The 13,691-nt window shown below is 44.5% G+C and overlaps 1 protein-coding gene across 11 annotated transcripts in view; it reads left to right on the top strand.

Moving 5' to 3' along the window:
* MVB12B (multivesicular body subunit 12B) overlaps positions 1-13,691 on the top strand; it is a 196,799-nt gene that overhangs the window by 53,157 nt on the left and 129,951 nt on the right. The window lies entirely within an intron of this gene.

Genomic DNA, 13,691 nt, shown 5'->3' on the forward strand with positions numbered 1-13,691 from the left:
GTAATGTAACAAATATCCATGTAACTATCATACAGCTTCTTCAGGTATTAGTATTTCAGTAAGTTTATGTGGGATCTTTGTTTTTTTTCAATAAGAGAGAGAGAGAAAACTTTATTGGTGCCTGTGTACCCTTCGGACCGTGCATCCTTCTTTACCCAGAGTAACTACTGAGTTTGGTATTTTTCATTCCTATACATTCTTCCTGTTTTCAGACTTTGTATAGGTGACTTCCATGTGGAATCCATTATCATATTGTGCATATTTTTCAACTTGTTCTTTCGCTAAGCATTGTTTTCGAGATTTATCCTTGGTGATACATACAGCTCTAGTCAATGTATTTTCAAGGCTGTATAAAAATCTGTTGCATGAATATACTATGACATATTTATTCATCCTTTTGTTGATAAGGATTTGGGTTATTTCTAATAATTTACCATCATAAACAGTGTTGCACCTAATACCTTCCTATCTTTGTGCTAAGAATTTCTCTAGGGAACACTTACGGTGTGGAATTGCTGGGTCATTTTCACCTTACTGAATTTAGTAAATGTGTTCTCCAAAGTGGCTGTGCCAGTTTGTGCCCTACTCGTTTTTGTCAGATATTTACAGGTTAGTCAGTGGTTTGCTTTGAATGATATAACATTGTCATTTTTAATTTGCATTTCCTAGAGAGGTTGAACGTTCCCTCCCGTGGTTTCTCCATATTGTATATCATTTTTCTTTTGGCTTATCTCTTTTTCTCATTGATTTGTAGGAGTTCTTTATTTATTTTGGATATTAATCCACTGTGAGTCCTGCATCGCTCACTGTCTGAGGCTTGTCTTTTTACTGTTTTTAGTGTCCTTTGCGGTACTGAGGTTTTAAGTTTCAGGGTCGTAAAATTCATCAATCTCCTCTCTCACGGATTTTTCCTACACAGGCATCCATTTCTTTAACAATTTCCTCTATTGAAATCATAAAGATTTTTTAACATTTTTTTGAAAAGCTTTAAAATCTCGCTTTCCACCTTTAATCTTTAACCCACCCGGAATTTGTTTTTATGTGAGGTAGGGCTCTAATTGCATTTTTGGTTTCACAGGATGTCTGAGTGGTATTGATTGAAGAGTGCATGCTTGACCACTGCTATGTCATCTGCAGTTCTGTCATAGGTTGTGGTGGAGAGGAACCCGCCTCTGTGTGGCTGCCAACCAGCCGCAAGGAAACCTGTTGCTGTTCTCGGTGCAGGTCTCCGTGTGGAGACCCAGGGCTGTGTCCTGGCCGGCCATCTGGGCGTGGCAGAGGCAGGAGCACTGTGGCCCCAGCCATCTTTCCCAATGACCCAGAGGAGCGGACATTTCCACTTTGCTGTAGCCGAGCACCCTGCCCGTGTTTGCATCCCATTTCCCCACTTATGGCTTTGCAGTCCCCAAGGACTGACTCCTCTGTGTGTCTGTCTTTCCCCGCCCCCCCAGCAGGTGCAGAAGCAGGGCTCCTGATTTCTGGGGGTGTCCCCAGGGGCCTCTGCTTTCTTCCACCCTGCCCCGCCTCAAGAAGCAGTCTTCTCTGTGCCTGCTGGAGTCACGGCAGCTGTGCGGCAGGTAGAATGAAGAAGGGTGTTCTGCGGAGCCCCTCGTGCCAGCCGTAGTTTGTGCATTTTCTCATTGCCCGCTCTTTTCCTTACTCACTCAGCCAGTTGGCAAATACCTGATTGTGTATCATCAGGGGGGCTTTCCAGGGCCAGGGGTCCTTCAGCCAGGCCCTAAGTGAGGAGAACGTTCCACACAACGAGGTTCCAGAGGGAGCCCCAGGAGCGAAGCCAGGGAGGCAGGAAATCGCAGAGACTAAGGGAGACGGGGCAGCCTCAGGGACAGGGGTGTGCATTCATTTCTTTCACTAAAAAATGTTAGACATCCCAGCTGAAAGTCTGTGGCAGACCTGAGCCGGCTGTTCAGGATACAAAATGATAAAATAGTGCAAATGGAATCAAAACCAAACAACAACCAAGAGTTTCTGGACTCGTCTTCAGTCAGATGGCTCTCTCCACTGTAGAGTTTTAGAAAGCCTTTTGGGCACACAGCCTGTTAGGGAGTCAGAAGGAAGGCCACTTGGGCTCCCATTCTCCATGCTGTGCCTAAACTGCTCTGACGAAGAGGTGAAATGGCTTCACGGTTGGCCACTGTCCGACCTGGGCCAAGTGTCTGTGTTTCCACAGTGGATGATCTAACACGTCGAGAGCCCTTTGAACTTCATTCTTATTCACAGTGTCAGCCAGATATTTCCTTTGGAATGTCTGCAGAGTTTCCCGGCCCCTTTGATTGTTTTGTGTCTGCCAGATACATCTTTGGATTGTGGGTGGGCTCCCTTAAAACACCAGGGTGTGAACGGGTTGGCCGGTCTGCTAGTTAGCCTGGTGGTGAGCCGTGGTGTCTTTTGAGAACCCCTCGTTAGGCAAGGCGAACTTGATGCTGACATCGAAGAACTGTTGATGGCTGCGAGGATTTACTGCACAGCCCCTCTGCGGGCAGCTTGGTTGGGTAGCTGATTTACAAAGTGTTTCTCAAGTTTAAATCCGACAGATCGTCATTTCTCACCCCATCAAACGAAGTCTTTTAGATTGTTGTTTTTATTATAAAAGCTGCGTAGAGTCAAAAGGTACAAACTTCCAGTTGTAAAATATGGTGTTCATGGGGAATGATGTCCAGCATGGCAACTATAGTTAATAATACTGTGTTGCATATTTGGGAGACTAAATCTCAGAAGAAAAAAAAATTCCGTAACTATGTGTGGCGATGGAGGTTAGCTGGACTTATCGTGGTGATATTTCATAGTATAGACAAATATCGAACCACTGTATTGTAAACCTGAAATTAATATAACGCTGTATGTCCATTATGCCTCAATTAAGAAAGAGAACACCAGAAAATACCCAGAAATCTCAACTGCTCACGACCAGACGGTAGTTAATGCTTTGCTTTATATTTGTCTCGATCTTTTTGTACACAGATGATTTTTAAGAAACAAAATATGACATTGTACTACGTAAATTATTTTGTAACTTCGTCTTTTCCCCTGAACTTTCCATGAGCCTAGATACGTGTCCTCAAAATCATTTCCAGTGGTGCTGAGTCATCCGTCTACTGTAAGGATGTTCTTTAACCATTAGAAATTTATCATTCCCCCCTTTTGCCTTTGTTTTGTTATTGTTCTTATTTATTCTTGAGAGAGAGAGAGAGAGAGAGAGAGACAGAGTGCAAGTGGGGGAGGGGCAGAGAGAGAGGGAGACACAGAATCTGAAGCAGGTTCTAGGCTCCGAGCTGTCAGTGCAGAGCCCGACTCAGGCCTCAAACTCATTACCTGTGAGATCATGACCTGAGCCAAAGTTGGATGCTTAACCGACTGAGCCACCCAGGAACCCCCCCCCCCCCGCCCAACTTTTGCCTTTAAACACTGTGCCCCAACGGACATATAGATAACACTCCTCCCGTCTGACCCCACTCTGATCACAGAGCCCCCCTTTCTGTCCCTTTGATCCATCTGCCTGGTTTCTACCCTGTCTTCATGGTAGCTGTCCCCTTGCCCTGCAAGGCTGTTCCTCCACATCTCACGTGACCGTTTCTTCTTGTCATCCAGGTATCAACACTGAGGCACCTTATCAGAGAGAGCTTCCCTGGTCACCCCCCTGAAGCAGACTCTTTTCTTCAGTCACTGTCCCCGTTCCCCTATTTTATAAAGGCACTTAGCATTCCCTAAAATTATCTTACATATCTGTTTATTGTGTGCCTTCCCCCATCGAGACTGTGACCCTGGGGGTCAGTGACCAGGTCCGGCTTGTTAACTGCCTATCATCTGCACCGTGATCAGAGCTAGGCGCTCAGAAGTTCAGTGTGAATGAACAAATGATGTGTGTATTCTTGTGTTCACATATGATCTCTTCCTGAGGCTCTCCGCCCAGGAGTAGAATTCTTTGGTCACACTGTGACCCATGTGCATGTCTATTTTTAAGGCATTTGATATGCAGCACCGAATTAATCTAATTTAAAGTTATACTACTTTATACTCACACCAGTAGCAGTTGGGGTGCCTCTTTCCCCCATAGCCTCCCTTGACTGTTGCCATCTCCCCTCTTTGAAACGTGTCTTTGGTAAAGAAAAGTGGCATCTTGTTGGCACTTGAATTTACTAAGTACGTAGGTGGAACATATTTTCGTGTTCGTTGGCCATTCGTCTTGCTTCTGTGAACCGCTGGCTCATGGCCACAGCCTGTTCCTCGACTGGAGTGTTCGTCTTGTCCCTGCGGCTTTCTAAGAGCTGTGTAGATAGGTTCCCTCTTAAGCTTCTTGGTAAGAAGATTTTTCCCCACACTTAATATACCATGGACACAATTATAAATATACCGCATCCTTTTTTTTTTTCAAAATTTTTTCCTAATGTTTATTTACTTTTGAGACAGAGAGAGACAGAGCATGAACGGGGGAGGGGCAGAGAGAGAGGGAGACACAGAATCGGAAACAGGCTCCAGGCTGTTAGCTGTCAGCACAGAGCCCGACGTGGGGCTCGAACTCACGGACCAGACCGCGAGATCGTGACCTGAGCCGAAGTCGGACGCTCAACCCACTGAGCCACCCAGCCACCCCTACCACTTCCTTTTTAAGAAGCGAGTAAATATTCTATGGCATAAGCATGCCATGATTGATTGAGCCAAGACCCTTTCATTCTTCAGTTTCCTCATCTATGAAATAGATAGTAACTCATTATCATTCATCGTAACTTGTAGTGTTGTTGTATAAATGCATTGCTTACTCTAATGATCTAGGGCGAATAAAATACTGCACTTAGGCTCCTGGCACACAGGATGTACACCATGAATGTTAGTGAGTGGGGTGTTTTTACCCACAACACGTGGGGGATGCAGTGGAGCAGACTGGACAGGTGTGGCATCAGGTAAAAGTCCAGCGTGCCCCCCACCCCGGGGAGGCCTGAGCTGGGTGTCGGCCCTCCAGAGAAGCAAAAGCGCTGTCTTTCACTGAGGTCGGCTTGCTCAGACTTGTCTTGGTTTCTGTGTGCTTGTGTACTAGTTCTGGTTGCATTTGCCTACCCTCCCCCTTACACAGGTGAGCTCCAGGACCTCTGTGTCTCGCAAGCAGAGGAATGCAGTGAAAACACGGGGCCTTGCCTGAGTGTAGACGCCCTTTTAAAACCAGTGGAACCACATGATCCTCTTAAGAGATACTGAAAAAGCATTTGACAAAATATAGCATTCTTTCTTGAGAAAAACCCTCAAGAAAGTAGGGATAAAAAGGATCATAAAGGCCATATATGAAAGACCCACCGCTAATATTATCCTCAATGGGAAAAAACTGAGAGCTCTCCCCCTAAGGTCAGGAACATGACAAGGATGTCTCCCTCTCACCACTTATTCAACATAGTGTCGGAAGTGTTAGCCTCAGCAATCAGACGACACAAAGAAATAAAAGGCATCCAAATTGGCAAGGAGGAAGTCAAACTTTCACCCTTCGCAGACGACAGGATACTCTATGTAGAAAACCCAGACTCCACCAAAAAACTGCTAGAACTGATACATGAATTCAGCAAAGTTGCAGAATATGAAATCAATGTACAGAAATCAGTTGCATTTCTATACACCAATAATGAAGCAGCAGAAAGAGAAATCAAGGAATTGATCCCATGTACAGTTGCACCAAAACCCATAAAATACCTAGTAATAAACCTAACCAAAGAGGTAAAAAATCTATACACTAAAAACTATAGAAAGCTTATGAAAGAAATTGAAGAAGACACACAAAAAAATGAAAAAACATTCCATGCTCATGGCTTGGAAGAATAAATATTGTTAAAATGTCAATATTACCCAAGGCAATCTACATATTCAATGCAATACCTATCAAAATAACACCAGCCTTCTTCACAGAGCTAGAACAAGCAATCCTAAAATAAATATGGAACCAGAAAAGACCCTGAATAGCTAAAGCAATGCTGAAAAAGAAAACCAAAACTGGAGGCATCACAATTCCAGACCTCAAGCTGTATTACAAAGCTATAATCATCAAGACAGTATGGTACTGGCACAAGAACAGACACATAGATCAATGGAACAGAATAGAGAACCCAAAAATTGACCCACAATCATATGGCCAACTAATCTTTGACAAAAGCAGGAAAGAACATCCAATGGAAAAAAGACAGTCTCTTCAGCAAATGGTGTTGGGAAAACTGGACAGCGACATGCAGACGAATGAACCTGGACCACAAAAATAAACTCAAAATAGATGACAGACCTAAACATAAGACAGGAAGCCGTCAAAATTCTAGAGGAGAAAGCAGGCAACAACCTCTTTGACCTTGGCCACAGTAACTTCTTACTTGACATGTCTCCAGAGACAAGGGAAACAAAAGCAAAAATGAACTATTGGGACCTCACTAAGATAAAAAAGCTTATGCACAGTGAAGGAAACAGTCAGCAAAACTAAAAGGCAACTGACAGAATGAGAGAAGATATATGCAAATGACATATCAGATAAAGGGTTAGTATCCCAAAATCTATAAAGAACTTATCAAACTCAACACCCAAAAAACAAATAATCCAGTGAAGAAATGGGCAAAAGACATGAATAGGCACTTTTCCAAAGAAGACCTCCAGATGGCTAACAGACACATGAAAAATGTTCAGCCTCACTCAGCATCAAGGAAATACAAATCAAAACCACAATGAGATACCACCTCACACATGTCAGAATGGCTAAACAACTCAGGCAACAACAGATGTTGGCGAGGATGTGGAGAAAGAGGAACCTTTTTGCACTGCTGGTGGGAATGCAAACTGGTGTGGCTACTCTGGAAAACAGTATGGAGGTTCCTTAAAAATTAAAAATAGAACTACCCTACGACCCAGCAATTGCACTACTAGGTATTTATCCAAAAGATACAGGTGTGCTGTTTCGAAGGAACACATGTACCCCAATGTTTATAGCAGCACTATCGACAATAGCCAAAATATGGAAAGAGCCCAAATGTCCATTGACAGATGATGGGATAAAGAATATGTGGTTTATATATACAATAGAATATTACTCAACGGTCAGAAAAGAATGAAATAGTGCCATTTACAACAGCGTGGATGGAACTAGAGTGTACTATGCTAAGCAAAATAAGTCATTCAGAGAAAGACAAATATCATATGACTTCACTCATATGTGAAATTTAACATACAAGACAGATGGATGTGAGGGAAGGGAAGCAAAAATAATGTAAAACAGAGAGGGAGACAAACCGTAAGAGACTCTTAAATACAGAGAACAAACTGAGGGTTGCTGGCAGAGTGTTGGGTGGGGGGGGGCGGGGAAGACCTAAAGGGGTGAGGGGCATTAAGGAGGAGACTTGTTGGGATGAGCACTGGGTATTACATATAAGTGATGAATCACTAAATTGTATTCCTGAAATCACTATATGTTAACTAACTTGGATTTAAATTAAAACAAAAATAAATAATAAAAAAAAAATAAAACTAACAGAGTCAATAGCTTAGACTTAAGTCTTACAAGATAAGGAAGGCGTTTCAGCATTAAAATTAAAATCACCATTTTCTTCCATACTTCACTACCAAAGCAAAACCCTCCAAACCTACATGCTTCCAGAAGTGTTCACAAGCGTTACCTTTTCTGCGGCATTTGGTACTGAGCTGAAGAAGTATGTTCCCAGCCTCCTTTCACTGTGGTGATACTGGTGGGTCTCTGAAGTGGCCCCGAGTGGGTCTTTCTGTTTGGATGATGTTCTTCTGGTATATTCCAGGTATGCCCCCATGTGGCTTGTCAAAGGCAGGGCCCATAGGTGTCCTGGTTTTGACCTAGCAGGTTGACTGTCCTTCCCTGGGCGGTGAAGGGTGACTGCTTCCTGAGTGTTGAGGTGGAGATGCAGGAGTGCACAGTTGGGCTGGTGACCCGAGAGGTCCCCCCATCTTGGTTTACTGAGTTGACGTTGCTAAGTTTGCCTCACTTCTCTGAGCCTCATTTTGTCACGTGTCATCTGTGGAGCAAACAGTACGTATGTCATTGGGTTGTTGGGAGACTTCAATGAGAAGTGCACGTGACTTGCTTAGACCCGTGCCAGGCAGACAGGAAGTCCCCTGCAAGGGTTCCAGCCCCACTGCCTGTCCTGAAACCAGGAGGATTTCTTACATTTGACTTCACGGTTCTGTTACAGCACCCGTGCCCCATAGGCCAGCTGTGGGGAGCCAGTCACACCGCACAGTGGCTGTTCGGGCTTCCCGTGTACACATTTTTTCCGTAACTGCTGCGCAGTGGTCCAGAGTGTGACCTCTGAACTTGGGCCAGAGAAGGATTCAGAGGCCTGGGCCGAGAGACAGAGGCTGAGTCCGGATCCTGGTCAGGCAGCTTCCTCTAAGGTCTTGTGGTTGGTTCTGCAGGGCTGGGACTATCACTCACAGGGGACCCCCAGGGTACCTCTAGGCGGATTCGAGCAGTAGAGGAGGCCAGAATCCTCTGTGCGCACAGCTTTGGACATTGTCACACTCTTGGGAACCCACTGAGAAGGTGACTAGCATTGAGGTCATGTTGCACCTGGAGGAACATCCCTGATGGTGGGGGTTTCCCTAAAAGGAATCGTCCATTCCCATAGTGTCTCCCATGATACATTTCCCAGCTCTCTGATTCTTTTAAGGTTAAAGTTCACTTTTCTTTCAACAAAAGGATACATAGGTTAAAAAAAAAAAAAATCAAAGAGTACTGAAAGGCTCAGAAGAACATGCAACAGCCCCCAGCCTGTCTCTTCCTTTTTTACTCCCCAGAGGCACTTTCAACCCTTAGATTTCTTCACTTCCGGTACTTTATCTCCACGTTTCTAGATAGTTTGAATGAACTACTTATTTCTTAATTTACCTGTCCTACACATTCAGTTCTCTTAAAATCTCCCCCAGCAGGCAGCCTCACAATTTTTGGTAATTTGGTGGTCAGTGTTTACGTATTATGACAAGGCAGACTCTGGGTACCGCTCAGTCAGGTAATGTACTATGGGTAGTTTTTCTTTCTCATGCATCCTTCTCATTTTCTTGGAATTAGTTATTGACTTGTTTCTTTCATTTTGCTTAACTATCTAGGTGCCTATTTCTTTTATATTCTAATTTTTAAATTTTCTTTTTAATGTTTTCCCAGCTATCATTTTTATTTTATTTTGCTGTGTTGTGTTTTGTTATTTTATTTCCAGTATAGTTAACATACAGTGTTCTGGTAGTTTCAGGTGTATAATGACATTCAGCACTAACATACATCATGACACGGCACTCCTTAAGCCCTGTGACCTATTCCCCCATCCCCCCTACCAACCTCCCCTCTGGTAACCATCAGTTTCTTCTCTGTAGTTAAGAGTTTGTTTCTTGGTTTGCCTCTCTCTCTCTTTTTTTTCCACCTTGCTCGCTTGTTTTGTTTCTTAATTTCACATAGGAGTGAAATCATACGGTATTTGTCTTTCTCTGACTGTGTCCTTTTGAATTAGTATTTTTGTATTTTGGGGGTGTGATTACTGGATCATAGGGTAGTTTTCTTTTTAAGGAACCTCCATACTAAGTGCCTATTGATTTTTACATACAGATTAAAAAATTTTTTTTTAATTTTTAAATTAATAAATTATGTTTTCAAACAGCTTTATGCCTGTGTTTTTCTTTTTCTAAGTGCTCCAGTACATCTGTCACACACCCATCCATATTTCTTCCCAGGGTTTAAGTACAGTTCCAGAAACTGTCCTAGCCACTCTTCCTCCAGATGTCCCACCGTGGCTTTCTCTCCTTTTCCTCACATCTAGGCCTGGGCACCCCTGTCGTCACCGTCCCATGTAGGATCTGTTTCCTGGGGTTCATGGTTTCCTCTTCATTGATTTCATCCCCAGTTTTGCTGATGCATTCTCCAGTAGGTTCCTAAGAGAGGGCTGCTGGAAGATTAACTTCTTAAATCCTTGTATGTCTGCAAATGTCTTTATTCTGCCCTCACATTTAATTGGTTTGAGTGGAGAATTCAAGAATTCCCCAGAATCTTAAAGACATTTTTTTCCCTTGTCTTATTTAGCACTCGGTGTTGCTGTCGAGAAGTCTGATGTGTTCTGATTCCCATTCCTTTTTATGTGACATGGTACTTCTCTCTGGAAGTTTTAAAGATGGTTTATTTCTCCCAGATTTGGTGGGATTCTCTCTTGTTTTGCTTTGGGGTGGGACTTTTTCATTCACTTTGCTGGAACACTCACGTCCTCCTTAGTATGGACACTCACCTTCTCTTCCATTTTTTGTTTCTCTTTCTGGAGATTTCATCATTTGGATGTTGTCCTGATCCCTCAGCCTTCTTTGTTTGACTTTCCTATAGTTTATCTCATCTTGGTATTCTGCTTTCTGGAAGTGATCCTCAATTTTCTCTTCCAGTATTTTTTTTTAAATTTTTAATTTTAGCTATAACTTTTTTATTTCTAGGTTCTCTATATTATTCTTAAATTGATCCTTTAAAATGGTTTTCACAATATTCCATTCTTTGGTGGTTGCAATATATTTATTAATCCCTTTGAAGATATGAATTATAGGTTTGGCTGCCTGTTTCTTAATTTTAATTGTTGCCTCATACTGTCTCTGCTACCCTCAAATGCCCGTTGTTCTTTTTTCTTTTTTTTTTTTAAGAAAGGATTCAATTTTGTTTCTTTTTTTTTAATGTTTATTTTTGAGAGAGAGAGACGGAGAGCGATTGGGAGAAGGGCAGAGAGAGACACACAATCTGAAGCAGGCTCCAAGCTCTAAGCTGTCAGCACAGAGCCCGACGCAGGCGGGTTATGAAACCCGAGATCATGACCTGAGGCAAAGTCAGATGCTTAACCTACTGAGCCACCCAGGTGCCCCTAGATGCCTGTTTTTCTAATTTGGACCCTGTCTATCATATTTGGGACTTACCTTCAGCACCTGGTGATCCTTTGCTGATGTTTAAGAGTGGGGCACTAGTTAGTGGGGGTGGAGTGCCTGGGTGGGGGTGGGGCCTGTGGGCTGGTGGGTGGTGCACAGGGTGATATAGCAGGGAAGTAGCTTTTGTAGCAGGAGACCCCGAGAGTCTATGCGTGCTGGTCTATTGTCTGGCACTCTTTAGTATCTCCAGAAACGAATCCTTTGGTATCCAGTGCTTAGGGGATACACACAGCTGCTGAGACACCAGAACCAGGAAGGAGGATAAGCGTGGTGGTAGCAGGGGAGGGGGGTCCACCATTCAGTATGCACGGTTTTCAGTCTGGAGTCTACATCCTCCTTATGTTCTGGAGCCTTACTGGTTCCATTTATGCAGAAAATGCATCTGAAATGGGGATGGGGATCTGGGAGCGTGACTGCTGTGTTTATAGACCTTGTTCCAATCTTCCTGTTTCGCCCTCATCCCCAGTGGTATCTGGTGGCTCTGGGACGGTGTCCCGGGGTGCAAGTCATTAGACCCTCCACTCTGCTAAATCCCAGCCTTTCACTTTACACATCTCTTTGCACAGACGGTTGTTGACATCTCTCTTGCATCGTGCTCTTCTCCTGCTCTGTATTTTAGTGGGTTCATGCCTTCTCCATGTGGTTGTCATTTGAGAAGAACATCGGCAGAGAAGGGAAACACCCCATGTGTTCAGTCTGTCACTGCCCACCTACTCCTCCCCACAGGCAGCTCCTATACCCAGGGAAATGCTGGAAAGACAGGGAGGGCATGAAAGGGTGAGTGTGTATAGGAGAGAAGAATGTGTATATGTGAGTGTGTAATTAAAGAGCGTGTATGAGAGAGAGAGAGAGAGTGTGTGTGTGTGTGTGTGTGTGTGTGTGTGTGCGCGTGTGTGGCACATGTGAAGCCCTGTAATAAATACTCTGAGCAATGCACTCAGCAGCAGCAACTCCAGTGATTTGGGGAACAGGGCAGGGTACAAACAAGATAAGCAAAACAATAAGGGACCTCGTTGTTGAAATGGGTATGTGGCCTCACAAAGTGGGGATTTTGAAGGGGATACACTCAGCTCAAGGGATTACATCCTGGAAACTTCATTTAAAATTTTTTGATTACCTTACTTGGGTAGCTAGCAAGGTGTGTGGCTTTTCACATTTTGACCCTGACTGAGTGGCAGGTTCGTTCACTCCTTCGACAAGCTTTGATTGAGCCCGTATGTATCAGGCACCGTGCACAGTGCAGGGGATGGATGGCAATTTCCATTTTCCTTGTGAAGCTTGTAGTCCAGGGGCAGGATAGTAGGGGGCAGGTAAACATTAAGTGCACATGTACATAATTTGTGTTTGAAGACCAAATCTAGTCCCAGAGATGGGGAAGGAATCCCAGAGGACCAGCTGAACCCCAGTGTGGCAGTTTAGGACTTTTTGAATCTTGACGTAGCACGACGTCACTTTAAAGGTGTGGTTCGATGTCAGACCAGCTGTCCTCATTTTCGGTTTTGACGTGTTAGTGCTGGCTCTCTGGGTGCCCCCTGCTGAGCACTGAGGCAGACGCTTTGCATGTACGTCATCTCTAACCACGGCGTCCCCAGGAGGAGGGGGTTTGCTTAAGCCATCCAGTGTCAGGTTCAGGTCTGCCTCTTAATTTCACGGGCTGTGCTGCACCTCTTCCTGCAGCCCTCAGCCCACCTCCCCATGGTCTCTCCCATCCCAAGATTCAGAGGCTGGCCACTGAGTTCTCACGGTCAGAGTTGAAACGTGAATTTCTGCAGGGGGGCCTGCGCAGCCTCCCACCTCACACGTAACTTATCGTGTAGCTCGTTAGCTCATCTAATTTGGGACACAAGCATTAAGGTTCATAAACACCTTTATGTGACTGGATTAGAAAGAAGCTTCTGGCTACATCTTATTATTACAGGGAAGGCGAGGCTGGGAATGCCCGGCCTTGTTACCCCAGGGCCACTTTCTCAGTGCTTCTGATGAGCTGGGACCCGGGACCTTCTTGCTCCTTGTTCTAGTCCACCCTCCGTGTGGGTCCGGGCTCTGGGCACCTCTGTGTTCTGCCCAGACACACACACACACACACACACACACACACACGTGCATACACACACATATGTGCTTGCACTCTCTCTGTCTCCCTCTCTCTCTCTCTCTCACCACCCTCCTCACCTCCCCTTGGTTGGGGTTGGAGGGCATTACACGTTTTTACTTCATTGCAAATGAGTTGTGGCCTCAGGGCAAAGCCAGGCCTTTGGTTGTGCATTTTTAATGCCTTTCCAGTGCAGGTTGGAGGGCTGTACCGCCTGGGCCTCCCAGGTAAGGGGCAATCCCGCTGCGCACCTGTTCTCTTTACACGCTTGCACCGGCCTCATTATCATAGTGAGGTGTCTTTTCCACCCAGAAAAAGGAAAATTCAGGCAGTGGGGTGAGCAGAGGGGGAACCATCCTTTTCAAGTCCTGGAAACAATAGCCTTGATTTAGGGTATACCCGCCCTCCAGTGGAATTACTAAATATCCAGGAGAGCCCTTCTGAACTCCATTCCCTTTCTGGTGGGAGGTTAAAGACAGCTCTGTTTTCTGAGGTCCCAGCCTGGGATTCCACAACCTTCCAGTGTTCTGCAGACTATTTTTTTAATGTATCGAAAATAAGGCATTTATTATCGAGAAACCACGGTTTGTGTAAGTTCCCTTATTTCTTTGTTCCTCTAGCATCTTTTATTTTCACATCTTCATGGTTCTGAAATTGG

Source organism: Panthera leo, chromosome D4 (assembly GCF_018350215.1).
Source record: "Panthera leo isolate Ple1 chromosome D4, P.leo_Ple1_pat1.1, whole genome shotgun sequence".
Taxonomy (NCBI): domain Eukaryota; kingdom Metazoa; phylum Chordata; class Mammalia; order Carnivora; family Felidae; genus Panthera; species Panthera leo.